Raw genomic sequence first — 12,915 nt, forward strand, 5'->3', positions numbered from 1 at the left:
GACACCCCTTTCTCTCATGATTAACCTGAACTTACTCCTTGCCTTGGCAAACAGTCGTCAATTCTGTAGAAGTCCCGTATGCTGGATTAAGCTTCTCAAACCCAACTGTGCAGCAGAACCACCCTGAGGGGTGCGTGCTAAACTCTGGGTTGTGAAAACCCTACTCTGATTCAGCAGGCCTGGGGTGGGAGTCTAATGGGTTCCCGGGTGAGCTGTTGCTATGGGGTCCAACTTCAGGAATGACCGTGTTAGATTTTGAAGGTCCCCTTGTAAACATCTAGACTGAGTGCCGCAGTCCGGCTGCAGCAAAATAACCGGGGGGTGACGAATAACTTGTGTAGGGAGTAGGAGCCGTTTATTGTAGGGCAACAGAGGTATTTATACATTTTGCACAGCTTATCTTAATTAGCATAAACTAGATACATCAGTCAACCAATAAGGAATCCCCACACTTAATGGCTCGCTTTTGTTACTTCTCAAACCACTCCCTCTGGCATTTTGCCAGGCACCATCCAGACTTGTTTATGAACTCTAACATTCCCCTGGCAAAATACCAGGTGTTATTTTGACTTGTTTACAGACCTTGACAACTGAGTGCTGGAGAGCCAGTCATTTGCCTCCCTTGTTCGCAGGATGGTCATCACTAAACCATCCTGTTTTGTTTTTTTTTTTTCTTTTTTTCCCATGGGTCCAGACTTAGCCTCAAATTTCTTCCAATACAGCAGTTTAGAACCTTGCAACTCAAAAGGCACTTCACAGACCAGCAACATTGGCATTGCCCGGGAATTTGACCAAAATTGAGAGTTTGAAGCTCACCCTAGGTCTGCTAAATTTGAATCTGCATTGAACAAGATCCTGGGCGATCTTTGTACACAGTGCATTTGAGAAGCATGGGTCCAGGCAGCCAGCGTTACACTGAAGTCGAAGCCCATTTTACTTAATATGACCCAGCCATCTCATTAGAGTTGAGAAAACAAGAGTCCACAAAAATCAAGTGATGCACCCTCTTATAAGGAGCTGATTTTTCTGGGCTTGCCAGGTCGACAATTTACTTAAGGTGTTAGCTAATAACCTCAAAAACACTTTGGAAATTGCCAACCTTTCTGACTCTTGAAATATCATTGCACGTGAAAGGGGTCTTAAAAATGGACATCTGGATTTGAGGAGAAAGTTCTGTAAGAATTGAGTTCACGCAGAGGGTCAAGGTGAAAGCCATTCTCAACAAATGGATGCTGCTGGACACCTGCTAGAAGCTGCTAGGGGCTCGCTGGTCTGCCCACCTCACCCTGGCTGGAATCTTTGGCTATAGGCCCAACATCCGCTCACACAGACTCTCTGCTCTGAATAGAAAAGGGCCATGGGGCCTCACTTCCTACCCTCACAGTACCAGTGACCCTGGAATTCTTTTTCTCAAGAACATTCCCCAAAGCCAGCATGGCAGGCAGATAACAAGAGCGTTGGTTGGGGATGTAGCAAAGCTGGTTTGTGCAGTGTGGTCCACTTGATGAAAGACAGGAGGACAAAGCCAGGTACAGGCTTGAACATGGAAGGGTCCATGGTGATGAGCCAGCCTCCAAGTCCTCAGTCTGTTTAGTTTTGGAGGCAGGGGGCAGAGATAGGAGAATGATCTCACAAATCAGCGTGGGTGAGAACACAGGCAGGGATGGGGGCTGGAAGGGGTGCCCCGGGCTAGTAGTGGGGTGTGCAGTGCAAACAACCTTGATTTATGTACCAAGCTGGGCTGATTGAATCTGTCCCACTACCATCCCTGATTTCTAAAGAAACGGTGATTTTTAACTTCATTTTCATTAGAGAGTCCTTCGAGGATCTAGTTAAAGCTCTGGACTCTCTTTCACCAGATGTGAGTGCACATTTGGGCTACGCACTTCTGTGTACACAATTTCAGGGGTCTCGTTGCCCCAGAGCCTGACCCTCCAGGGGATCCCAGGACCTTGAGTGAGGACCATTGATTAATGGTTTAAGTCAATGCTTGTCCACAGTCACACAGCTGGCGAGCAGGGCCTCCTAGATCTCTGTGCACAGCTCTCTACACGCCCCCAGAGTCTGTCACTGTGAGACACTGAAGGTAACACCTACTTGGGAACTTAACCTAGCTGAGTTTAAATCTCAAAATCATATCTTGCCGATGCATCTTTGAAAGTCAAATGAAAAGCCAAGGCCTAAATCGATGTGTTCAATCTATAAATATGTATTAAGCACCTACTATGTAAAAGAGTGCTCTAAACACAAGATAAAGCAGCCAGATACCAGCCCTGCCCTGGGGACATCGATGGTCTAACTGGGGAGACAGAAAAGGAACAAGTACTAATTATTACAAGTTGCCGCTTAATGAGCATTATAAAGGTTATCTTGAACTCTTTTGGAGAAACTGTGCTAAATAAATGATTAACTTTAATACTATAAATAGTGTTAAACCCTCATGTTGATGAATAATTAAAGGTGCTTCCATTATAGACACTCAAAGCTCAGGGCACCTCCGTTTAGCTGTTCCTTCTCCGAGCGGTGGTCCCAGCTTGCAGCCGCCGCTCACCAAGGTCCCTGTGCACAGGGGCTCCTGCCTCGCCTGTGGGGGAGCCCTATACAGCCAGAGCCAGGCTCTGACTGGGGTCCTCTGTAAACATTTACAGTGTTGGGTGCACTCCCTCCTGACATCAAGTGCCAGGGATAATCAGAAAAACTACTGAGCTCAAGTCAACCCAGAATGACACTATGATAAATATTTAGATGGCATGTTTGTGGGGCTGGTTATGGAGCTATGAGGAAGTGCCTGCTTGTTCCAGAGGAGATGCAACCAACATGGCTCCATTTCTGAACATCCGGAACAGAATGGGGAGCAGCCACACCCTGGCTGGGCTGCCTTTTTTAAAAAACTATTTATTTGTTCTAATGTGTTGCACATGACAGCAGAATGCATTTCGATTCATAGTATACAAATGAAGCACAATTTTTCATTTCTCTGGTTGTACACAAAGTGGAGTCTTCACACACGTATGTACCCAGGGTAATGACGTCCATCTCATTCTACCATCTTTAGCGATGCCCCTTCCCTTTTCCTCCCTTCCCTTTGCCCCATCCAAAGTTCCTCCATTCCTCCCATGCTCCCCCCTCTGCCCACCCCCATTATGGATCAGCACCCACTTATCAGAGAAAACATTCTGCCCTGGGTTTGGGGGGATTGGTTGACTTCACTTAGCATGAGATTCTCTAACTCCATCCATTTACCTGCCAATGCCATGATTTTATTCTCTTTTAATGCTGAGTAATATTCCATTGTGGATATATACCACAGTTCCTTTATCCATTCCTCTACTGAAGGGCACCAAGTGATGCTTAGACAATTTAGCTATTGTGAATTGTGCTGCTATAAACCTGAAGGCCGCCTCTGGTGATGAGAAGCTTGATCTTCTCACGAGTCTTGTGAATTGGTGGGGAGCCTGTGTGTCCTGGCAAAGCTGTTAAATCCGTTAGAGATGGAGGACTGGGTGAAAGGAACTGTGTCCCTCAGCCCCCTACCCCCCAAGGTGTGTCGTCAATGTTGTTGGCTTTAAAAAGTTCTAAGTGTACAAGAGGCTGTCACTGAATTGGTCACTGCTGTCGTTCAAAATTCACGTGGGTATTTGGTGGGGGGTCCTCTGGGAAGAAATTTGGACTAGCTGAGGACCTGGGGATGGGGCTCCCATCATGAAATCGGTGGCTTTCTAAGAAGAGAAAAGCACACTTGCTGTCTCGCCACGCGATGACCTCCACCACATTCTGATGCAGCAAGAAGACCCTGGCCAGATGCAGACCCTCCATCTTGGACTTCTCAGTCTCCAGAACCTGAAAAAAAATAACCTATTGTCTATAAATTACTCAGTCTCAAGTATGCTTTTACAGTAACACAAAATGAGCTAAGACAGTCACCTGCCTGTGGTGTGAGGTGATAACTTGGTAGGCTTCCATGGTCACAAGAAGACCACAACCCCAAACTTGAGTTGTCTTGCTGAGAAAAGGATCCAAGGGCTTCCAAATAATTTTCTTACTTTAAAAAAATGTCCAGGTGAGAGAGTATGACTCTGTGCCTATCTGTCCAACGGAGTCTTAGCACTCTGGTGATGAGATTAGAACTCAGGGAGGCTGCACTCTCCAGGATGCCTCTCCCTCACTGTCCACCTGGCCTGTTGGACACAGCTGCCCGGGATCTTGGGGTATGTGGAGAAGCTGGCTGAGGTCCCTGAGGTCCCTCTTCCTGTGACCAGTTTAAATCCATTTCTCTCCCAGGAGCAAGACAGGTGGGGAATTTCCTGCCATTCCTTAAAAAAAAAAAAAAAAATCCAATCACTTCTCCATTCGGATTCTTTCTGATCTATAATATATGTGTGGACATATACTATTTGTACAATCATACACCCCAACTAACTTTGGTCATCTGTACTTAGGTACTAACACACAAGAGACAAAGATGTCTTTAACAAAAAAATTGAAAAAAATTTTATCTGACTCTTGGGAGACTGAACAAAAGTACAAACTCAGTCCAGTTTAAAGATAGCATCCACCATTCCACCAAACTCCAACATCACCAGGTGGTAGATGTGGGCACACGTACCTGGTCACGGCCTGGAGTGAAGGAATCAGCACTTGGTCAAGGTGTCTCCTTTTTTGTGATACCTTCTCAGGTGGCTCTGACCCCTCCAGAGTGGCTCTGCCCCCAGGGGGAAGCCATCCTCCTGCCAGTCCCTTGGAGACTGCAAACTCAAGCCCTGGTGCACTGTAGCTGTGTGCATTTAGGGTTTGCTCCCCAGCTTCGTCTCGGATGGCTTGAGAAAGCTCTCGCACTAAAGGACAGTGCTGAGCCAAATAAAAGAAACTGGGACATCTCACGGAAGAGGAAAAGGTGGCATTGCTTTGAGGGACATGGCTGAATAGGTTTTTGGATGTGGCCATGACCTGGGCCAGACATTTTTAGCAGCAGAAACCCAAAAGGATCTGCCTGGGTTGAGCCCGTGTTGGTTTACACAGCACAGAACACGCCACTTGTCGTCAGCAACCCTTGCTCAGTGCCGGGCTGACCTTGGAGAAATCCAGAAGTCATCACAGGAATGGGCAGTAACTGTCAGTGACAGGGTGGGTTGTCGCTGTTTTCCATGATCATGTGAAAAGCCAGGGGATGATTTCATTCTACTTCTGCCTCCTAAACAATTCTGACTCTCCACTTAATACCAAGCTACCACCTCTCTGTGGCCCTGCTGTGACTTTTGTTGAAGACCCGTCTCCAAGATTTTGAGGTTCTGGGATCTCCAGATCCTCCCGCCAACTTAGTCAAATTGTCAAAGGTTCACAGTTGTATGAGACGCAGACCTGGCGGGGCAGGTGGGGCGGGTGGCGGGGCAGGTGGTGTAGGTGGCGGGGCAGGTGGGGCAGGGCATCTCTAGCAGCAGAGAGCAAGAGTGGCCTATTCTTGGGCTTCCTCCTCTGTGTAATGGAGATGACTTCCCTTCTTTGGAATGGTTCAAAGCACACAGTGAGGTGACCTTGTGCTACTCTGGCCCAGGGGAGGTGCTCAGAGAAGTCCAGGATCTTTCCTGTGTGGCAGAGCAGGACGCTGCTGTGGGAGGTGCTGGGGGAAGATGGAGGCCCACGGCCATTTTGCTAGGCAGGTTTTTCCCCTCCCTTGCTTAGTCACGTAGAGGTGGAAAGACCTAGGGTAGGGCCACTTAGCCCTTTTATGAGACTTGACCTTTCTGAGAGTCATAAAAACCATGGTCCCTCTCCATATAAAAACAAACACGTAAGTGGCAAAATGGCGACCTCAACTAGCACTCAGCACGGGCCAGGCACTGTGCTGAGGGTTTTCACAGGGTGCTTAATCTCTGAACAACCCTAGCAGGCAGGTACTATTGATGATTACCAAATATAAATATTAAAGCACTGAAAGGTAAGGAACTTGGCCAAGCCACACTCCACGCATTAGACTCCTAGAGCTGCCATAACTGAATGTAACTGGTGGCTTAAGCAACAGAAATTCATTCTCTCACAGTTCTGGGGACTAAGCCGCAACTAGAGGTCCAAGTGTGGGCAGGGCCATGCCCCCTCCCAGTCTCTGATGGGGTGTCTGTCCATGTGTTTCTCCTGGCCTCTCTAGTGGGCTGCCGTTCTTGGCCCATCTTGGCTTGCACCCAGGTGACCCCAGTCCCTGCCTTTTCCTCACTCCTGTCTCTCTCTATCTCCCTTCTCCATCCCTCCCTCTCTCCCTCCCTCGTTCTCTCTCTTGTTCTTCTTCTTAGAAGGACAGCAGTCATATTAGGTCAGGGCCCAGCTGATGACCTCACCTTAACTTAATGATACGTGCAGATATTCTCCTCCTAAACAAGGTCACATTCTGTGGCACTGGAGTCAGGACTTCCTGTATCTTTTGAGGAGGACATAACCCACAACTCTTGGTAAGCACAGGACATCCTCACAGAAACGGATGCAAATCCTCACAGGCAAAAGGCAGAACTCTGGAGCCCCCACCTCGGTGAATGGGCCTGCGTGTACCCTGGACTGTTGGCACCAACCTCAGAGGAGCAAGCCAGTCTCATAGTGGGGTTTCTTTACCACCATTATTTTGAAAGCACCTATTGTGTGTCCGGCTTGGTAGTGGGACCAGGGACCCTAAGGAAATTTAGCAGCCACCTTGGCCCTCCACGATTTAGGGCCTAGTCATATAAAAATAATTAAGAGATGCTATAAATAAGAATCACGGTGAATCAGCAAGAGTCAAACAGACAATCACATCCAGATCCCTCGGAACAGAGATCCCAGGAATGTATGTAAGGAGGGAGGAATTCAGACCAGCCATTGGGCATTGAGCTCCGAACACAACCCCAAGATAGGAAGGCTCCTGAAAGCCAGGCTGCTCATCTTCCTGGTGTCCTAGTCCTTCATGCCTCTGTGTCATCTCGCACGCTGTGCCTTCAGTCTGGAGGTCCCTCTGCCTCCTGCTGTGTCTACAAACCCCTCTTCACTTTCAAAGTTCCTAGAGACTGACCTTCAGTGCCACATGCCCAGCAGTGGTGGCTGCTGCCTGCTCTGTCCCTCCACCTTTGTTCTGTTCTCACTGGGGGCTGTCACATCCCTGCTGAGTCCTGCCTCACCCACAGATCTCTGAACCCTTGAAAGCAGAACACTTCTTGGCCCTTTGATGCCCAGAGCACAGGGTAGTGCTTGTCTCCTCATTAGACAGTCAGTGTGAGTTTATTTGGGCTGCTATAACAAAAATTCCTTAGACTGCATAATTTATAAACAATTCAATCTATTGCTCTGGAGGCTGGGAAGTCCAAGCCCAAGGTGCTGGCAGATTCAGTGTCTGGTGAAGGCCTTCTTCCTCACAGCTGGTACTTTCTTGTTCTCAACGGCAGAAGGGAGAGAGATGGAAAAGCTCCCGAGCCTCTTTTGTAGGGCTTGAATGCCATTCTCTTTTTTTTAAAATTATTTTTTAGTTGTAGGCAGACACAATATCTTTATTTCATTTTTATGTGGTGCTGAGGATCAAACCCATTGCCTCACCTGTGCTAGGTGAGCACTCTACCACTGAGCCACAACCCCAGCCCCTTGAATGCCATTCTTGAAGTCATACCTGAATTTATCTCCTGAGGGTCCCATCTCTTACTACCATTATTGGAGATTAAGTTTCAACATATGAATTTTGTGGGGACACAAACATTCAGACCATAGCAGTCACGGGGGTAATGTCTGTTGACGGGGTATGTGAAGGCCCAAGCTCACAGCTCACGGGGAATTGGGCCCACCTGGGGAAAGAAAATGGCCCGTGAGAGCTAAGAAAATCAGCTCTCTCTCCTTGAAGTTTCTCCTTAAAGACCTGTGTTTTGGGTTCATTAAACCTTTGACTCTTAAACCTCTGTGCATCCTCGGGCAAGTTATTTGACCTCCCTGATCCTCAGTTTTCTGGTTTGTAAATGGTAAGATCTCTGTCCCCCTCTTTGGCAGTGGGTGAGACTGGAGGGTGCGTGGGGGGCAGGGTGAAGTCTGTGACATATTTAGTCCAGCGTCTGACGCCTACCCAGCACTCAATGAGAGCAGTGGCTGTGAATGGCGCTCTTGTCACCACGGCGGTCATGATCCAGGTTGACAGCCCCTTGGCGGGCCAGGGCCCCAATCCGGGGCTGGCTTGATAAGCCACATTTAACCCGAACCCTTTCACTGGGCTCAGCTCTCAACAACAGCTCCGGAAATCCTTTCAAGATCCGCAAGAATGTTCTTTCAAACGATGCAGCCTCTTGACACAAGGTGTATTTTCAAGACCCAAATGTTTCTTGAAAAATCACATTTTCAGAGGTCTATTACCCTTTCAACAATAGTTCATGGATCCCGAAAGTGAGGCGTTTGATCCCTTCTCCTCAGAAGGACAGAGAGGAGGAAATAATATCCGCGGTCCCAGTCCCTGTGAAATCCAGGCGGAGCAGAGGGCTCTGCAGGAGGCCTCACCCTGAACGGGGATGAAATGAGCCCGGGAAGGACGCGGCTCTCCCACCCTTCTCGCTGACAGACCCTTGGAACCTTCCTTCCGCACGTTTTCTCTCTTCCTTTCAAATGCATGTTTGTATTCCTGAGCTTCGGACACTGGGAGGCCATTTGGAAGTGACCCTGCACCGTGCTGTAGCTCTGGACTCTGGTTTGGATCCTGTTATCAGCTCACTGGGTGTCTTTGGGCAAGTTACGCAACCTCTCTGAACAAAAGAAGCATTGGACTCATCAATGGAGGCATCCTCTGGCTTTGGCCTTCACGGGAGTCTATGTGTCGGAGGTTGCTTTCTCTCCACCAGGTTTGTGTCCACCTCATGGTGTAAGACTCCTGTCCGCATTGACAAGGTGGACCAGAGCTGTATCCAGTCATCCGCACAATCAGCTCCCCAGCTGAGGGGCTGGGGCATGTCTCCTACGATCACCAGACTGCAGTCTCCTCTTTGGCAAAGTGGGAGAAGCCTTCCCCGGAATGCCAGGCTGCAGGGGGAAGTCACTGAAATGGGGGCTAAAGTTTCTGCCCAGCCAGGTCTGCAGAAAGTCCGTTTCCCTGTTCTTCCCTCCAACACCGTCCCCTCCAGCTCTCCTTCCCTTACGGGGTGCTCTGCCATCCCCACCCCATTCCCACGAGACCCAGAAGCCCTCCTTCTCCCAGGGATCCCTGTTTTCCGCCCCTTCCCAAGCCCAGGACGCTCTCCTTCTGAGGATGCTGATCTGAGCCCTCACTGCTGTGGCTCGGGCTGGAGTGCTTAGGGGTGTCGCTTGCATTCTCTTGTTCTCAAGGCGGATGGTGTCACTCACTTGACGGGGAAGGAAACCGAGTCGAAGACGGTTGGGTAACTTGTCCATCAGGCAGCAGCTGGGCAGAACCTCGCTGCGCCCCTGGGTCGGGCTCCCTGTCTCAGGACAGCTGAGCATTTGGGTGGTTTCCCCCAAGGCCTTGAGCTAGCGGGGGAAGGAGTAGGATTTCGTGTATGGGGGTCAGGGAAGGAGGGCGGTCTGGAGTGGGGTGTCTTCTGGGCTGGGGGTGTGGCTCCACCTGGTGGCCCCCTCTGCCGGCCCCCACCCACCTTGCTTCTGTGACGGCTGCAAGTTCTGATTGGCCATTTGTCCCAGCAGTCCCCAGAGCTGGGAAAAGCAAGGCATGAGGCTTGGGCCACTCACCAGCCACCTGTGACCCCGGGAGGCTGGGCTTACACCCCTGCATGCTCCTGCCTGAGACAGAGCTGGGCAGGGGGGGTGTGCAGCCGGGAGCTGTCTCCCTCCCCTGTGGGCGTGTGTCGGGTCTGCTGCCAGGTGTTCCCGGGCCTGCAATGTGAGGAGGGTCTGGAAATGATTGTAGCTCCTCTCTGGCTGAGAAGATGGAAAGAGGAAACGGAGAGAGGAGACCATTAACCCCGAGGCTGGAGAGCAAGCTGCCAGCTGGGGGGGGGCTGGTGGAACCCTGGGCCAGGGGCGAGTCAGTCTGGGCCCTGGGTGTGCATGGTCCGCCTGTCCCTAAGGGCAGAGCAAGGTTTCCCACTCAGGACCCAGTCCTGTGCTGGGTGGGAATCTAAGCACAAGAGAAATCAGAGGTTGAGTGAGATTTGCCTGGGTTTGGAGCCTAGTGCTGCAGGGCCAGCTGGGTGACCTGAGAAAGTCACTGACATGCCTGACGCCTCCCTTTCCTCCTCTGTCAGGGGGCACAAAAGTAGGACCCACCTCTTAGGTTCATTGTGTACCAGGTGAGGAACGTAAAAAGACACTCAGTCCCAGCTCTAGCACAGGGTAGGTGCTCATTTAATGTCAATAACTGTCTAGAATCCTGATTGGCAGCAGATCCTGCCTGATCTTTTAGACATGTCCCAGATCCAAACACGTGCCCTCTCAGACAAACAGGTTGGCCACTGGCCCTCATCACGCTCCATTCAGCCCTGCTGAGGTCCAGGCACAGCAACAACAGCAAACCTGTGGTTGACGAACTCAACCAACCCTCCTTGGAATGCCGAGAGGCAGGCACCGCTTCATCCACAACCTCTCCAGTTTGGCCAGATGAGGTCGTGACCTTGAGGTTGTGCAGCCAGCAGGAGGATTTCAAAGTGGGGGTTTGAAAGGGGAGTGCTCTGGGTCATTTCGGACAACGCCTCTCCCATCGCCACTGTGCAAACTCCAGCCACTGCTCAGCCCTTCTGCCCCATCGTCTTGAGGAGGAGAGGGCCAAAGAAGGCTCTGGAAAAATGGCGAGGGGGAATTTTGTCCAAAGTTACCCTTGGGTGGTTGGATGCACAGCCCGAATGTCTGCAATGGGACTTAGCTTCTCTTGCATCCTACAAGACAAAGCCAGTTACTGCGGAGCCAACCCAAATGCCAAGTTCTGCTTCAAAATCCATAATTCGAAGTAACGGGAGGATAATGTACAATCTCCTGCCTGGGTTCAATAGTGTTCCCCTTAAAAATACATGAGATAATCCCTAACACTGTGAGTGTGAACTTATTTGGACATAGGGCCTAGGCAGACACAACCAGGGTAAGAAGAGGTCAGACTGGATGGGCCTGGTGCTACCCCAGTGAGTGATGTCTTTAGGAGAAGAGGAGATTTTGGACAGAGACACAGGGACGGTGGCCCTGCAAGACACGGGAAGAGATTGCAGTGATGCAGCTACAAGCCAAGGATTCCTGGTCACAGCAGAAGCCAGGCAGCTGCAGGGGCAGATTGTCCCCCGGAACCCTGAGAGGGAGCATGTCCTGCCTGCACAGCGATTTCCAACTTCTGCCCTCCAGGGCTGGGAGAGAATACCTTTCTGTTGTTTTCTACCACTCAGTTTGGAATCTTTTGTCACAGCAGCCTCAGGCAGCCTCCTAGAAGGGAAATGCTGGGGTCACCTTGGAAACCATTCTCTCTAAATGTACCTGACAGATGGGAAACTGAGGCCCAGACTTGTGCACAGGCCAAGTGGGCGCAGGATAGAGCAGAAGTCCCATGGGAGAGGTCAGCACAGGTGGTGGCTGGGTTTCTCAGGTCCTCTGTGAACATGGCTAATGCTCAGTGTCACCAAGCACAGTGACCTTTCTCTTCATGGCACCACACACCAGGCTTTCAGCCTTGGCCTTTGGCAAGAGAGTGGTGGCTTCTGGGGCAGGTGGCCTTCTCGGGAAGACTCCGGCGCCTTACCACAAGCTGTATTCAGAGCTTCTCTCGGCACGGACCCCTCCCCAAGGCAGATGGAGGCTGGGGTCAGAGCAGGCTTGCAATGTCACTCTCTGGGCTCCATCCTTTGTGCTGCAGGGAGCTGGGCCGGGGTAACGTGTCGTGTGTTTGAAAGGCTTCCTCTGCAAAGAGGCTGGGACAATGGCATCGACTTGGCCTTTCCCTCTCCTAAGTTGGAATATTGAATATACCTGAAGTCTTAGCTATCAATCTTTGTGGGAGAGGCATTAGAGATCTCGACGAGATTTTCCAATGCACTGAAGGCACTGTCAATAACCTTCTGGGGCCACCTCCTCCCACCACCTTCCCCTGCCAGGGGACGGCAGAGTCAGCTTCCTGGCTGATTATTTGGGTTTTGGGTGCTATCTGGGAGTCCGGCAGCTACTGCAGATTATGATTCTAAAACCAAGCCCTCTCTCTGCCCCACTGAGGGAAGTGCATTTTGTGGCTCCAGTTATCTGAATATTTGGGGAGATGGGATTTGACCACACAAGTGATTGTCTCGTTGGCTTAACTCTGTGGTGGTAGGTACACCCCCGACCCCACGTCGACACATGGCCCAGCATTTTGGGATATGGGTGAGTGTATCTATTTCTTTCATTTATTTATCTATAATCATTCCTCAGTGCGCTGGTACATTTTCATTCTTCATACACAGGCATCAGATGTTCGTTTGGAAAACTCACTGTGAGTAGTTGAATCTTCTCTTTTTTGTTACATTTTCTCGTCTTTTTTCAACTCTTGCAAGTAATAATTTTTTCTTCAAAAACTCCATGGACGTAAGAAATTACTGCTATTTCCCTCCTAATAAAGATGGCAGGATTCAGTGATTGACCTTAAGGTCAGACATGATTAAGTTCAAATTGCTGTGGGACCTGTAATCAGAGTGAACTGTGCTGAGCAGGTGGAGAACTGGGATGGTTCTAGAAGCTTCTTTCCTGGTATAGGGAATTTGAGGAGATGAGGTAGGTGGTGGTACCCTGGCCAACTTTACCTGTCTTTTTTTTTTTTTTTTTTTTTATAAATTTTACTAGAAAACAAACCAAAATCAAATGGATGTCTTTGTTTTCAATGGGGAGGAATGCTGAGCTTCCCCCGCAGACAACAGTTGAGGAAAACTTCCAGAAACACAGACATCACGGAGGACGCTGCTTCCTATGGCCCTTTGGGGGAGGAGAATCAATCTCCTTGACGGAATTGATTAG

This window comes from Urocitellus parryii, chromosome 5 (genome assembly GCF_045843805.1).
Source record: "Urocitellus parryii isolate mUroPar1 chromosome 5, mUroPar1.hap1, whole genome shotgun sequence".
Lineage (NCBI taxonomy): Eukaryota > Metazoa > Chordata > Mammalia > Rodentia > Sciuridae > Urocitellus > Urocitellus parryii.